Source organism: Penaeus monodon, chromosome 41, assembly GCF_015228065.2.
Source record: "Penaeus monodon isolate SGIC_2016 chromosome 41, NSTDA_Pmon_1, whole genome shotgun sequence".
NCBI classification, from domain to species: domain Eukaryota; kingdom Metazoa; phylum Arthropoda; class Malacostraca; order Decapoda; family Penaeidae; genus Penaeus; species Penaeus monodon.
In genome coordinates, this window is record NC_051426.1 from 10,898,225 (window position 1) to 10,900,724 (window position 2,500).

Sequence of the window (2,500 nt, forward strand, 5' to 3'; positions counted from 1 at the left end):
ATACATACATGCATATATATATACACATAGATACATACATACATACATACATACAGACAGACAGACAGACAGACAGACAGACAGAAAGGCAGACATACATACATACATGCAGACAGACATATATACATACATACAGACAGACAGACAGACAGACAGACCTACATACATACATACATACAGAAATGCAGGCATACATACATACACACATATATACATAACATACATACATACATACATACGTACATACATACATACATACATATAGACATACATGCATGCATACAGACAGACAGACAGACAGACGGAGGAGAGCCCTAAGAATAGGCGAGGATCACCACCGGCGCAACCCGACCTCATGTTGACTTCCGTTTTCATCTCCAGCATCTTTGTTTATTCGTGAGATGAAGATGCAAGTCAACACACTGTGGCATAACCTCCTCCTGATCTTCCTTTTCTTTTTTCCTGATCCTCCTGACCCTCCTCCTCCTCCTTCTGACAATCCTCCTCCTCCTCCCCTTTCTTCTTCTCCTCCTCCTTCTCCTCCTCCTCCTCCTCCTCCTCCTCCCCCTCCTCCTCCTCCTCCTCCTCCTCCTCCTCCTCCTCTTCCACCCCTCCTCTTCCTCCTCCTCCTCCTCCTCCTCCTCCTCCTCCTCTTCCTCCTCCTCTTCCTCCCCTTTCTTCTTCTCCTTCTCCTTCTCCTTCGTCACCTATTTTTTCTTTTCTATTTTTTCCTTTTTACTTTTCTTTTTCCTTTTTTTTCTCATCATCATCATCATCTTATTCTTATTCTTCTTATTCTTCCCCAATCCCCCTTCATTCTCCTCCTCCTATTACAGCTCATTTCCTTTCGTTCTTCCTGATTCTTACTCATTCCTTCTTTCTCCTGATGTTTCTCTTCTTCTCCTTCCCCTTTGTCGTTACATCTTTCGTTCCCCTTTTCCTCCTTCGCAGTTATCGTCATTCCTCTATCCTTCTTCTCACTTCGAATACCTCCCTTTCTCCCCCCCCTTCCTATCTCCCTAATTTATCCTTCTCTTCTCCCCTCCTTTCATTCGTATCTTCCCTTCCATTCTCCCTTCCTCTCTCTTGTCTTGTCCTCCTCTTCTGTCCCCTTCCTTCTTTCCCTCTCCTCCTCTTCCTATCTCCTTCTGTCTCTCCTCCTTTTCTCTATTCCAGCTCCTCCTTCTTCAAAGTCAAGAATGGTAAACAAAAACACGTAATCCAAACATTTCGTTATGAGTTTATTTTCACTTTGTAAACTTGTAAACAGGCATATTGTGAGAAAGAAGGAAAATGGAATAATTCGATAGATAGATAGAGTATTAGATAGATAGAGATATAGATAGGTGAAGGCATAGATAGAGAGAATATTAGATAGATAGAGGGATTAGATAGAGAGAGTATTAGATAGATAGAAATTTAGAAAGGTGAAGGGATAGATAGAGAGAGTATTAGATAGAAAGAGGATAGATAGACAGAATATGAGATAGATAGAGGGATAGATAAAGTTTGAGATAGATAGAGGGATAGATAGATAGAGATTTAGATAGATGAAGGGATAGATAGAGAGAGTATCAGATAGATAGAAGGATAGATAGAGAGTATTAGATAGATAGAGGGATAGATAGGTTAGGAATCAAATGCAGAAATAAATAGATTTAATTGATTTTTTTTTTTCAAATTTATAAAGAAAAGGTTTCATATAGATAACGATTATTATATTAAAAGGTAAAATGATAAACAAAGAAAGGCGAAGCAATATAATGGGAAATAAAACAGAAGAATAGAAAGAAAGAAAAAAAAGGAAGGAAACAGAAGAATAAAAGTAAAAAGAAAAACAATAAAAAAAGAGAAAATAGGAACAGAAGAAGAAGAAGAGAAAAGGAAGAAGCATCACTAACTCCCCCCCCCTCCCTCCCCCTTCCCCTCCCTTCTAAAAAAAAGAAAAAAGAGAGTGGAAAGAAAAGAAATTTTTTATCATCAAAAAAAAAAAAAAAAAAAAAAAAAAAAAACTCGGCAGATGAACGTAATTATAAAAAAACCAATAACCAAAACCATAACAGCAACAACAAGAATAACCATAATAATAAGTCATAATAATGTTAATCATACCAATATCAGTAATGAGGAAAGTAATATTCCCGAAAGTGTAAGTCTCCCCTTAGGCCAAAAGTTCCATTTTTTGAAACAATTTGTAATGATAAATACACACACACACACGCAAAAAAAAGAAAGAAAAAAGTATGAATGAGAATGAATATCATCACGGTACTAGATATTTTATTTTCATTCAAATCTTTTCTACATTTGTCAATATGAATACGGTACGCACGCACGCATGCACGCACACACTAATTCCCTCCCTCTCACCCTATTCCCTTGGGCCCTTCTCCCTCACTCTTCTTTAACCCCAACACCCCCTCCTCTTCCCCATTACACCCCATAACCTCATTATACAGTTGAGTGTTCCGTCATATCTTTCCCCACAGGCCTCCCTCTC

The 2,500-nt window shown here is 38.2% G+C and overlaps 1 protein-coding gene across 1 annotated transcript in view; it reads left to right on the top strand.

Annotated features, from left to right (window-relative positions):
- LOC119598378 (glutamate receptor ionotropic, NMDA 2B-like) overlaps nucleotides 1–2,500 on the top strand; it is a 96,847-nt gene that overhangs the window by 8,810 nt on the left and 85,537 nt on the right.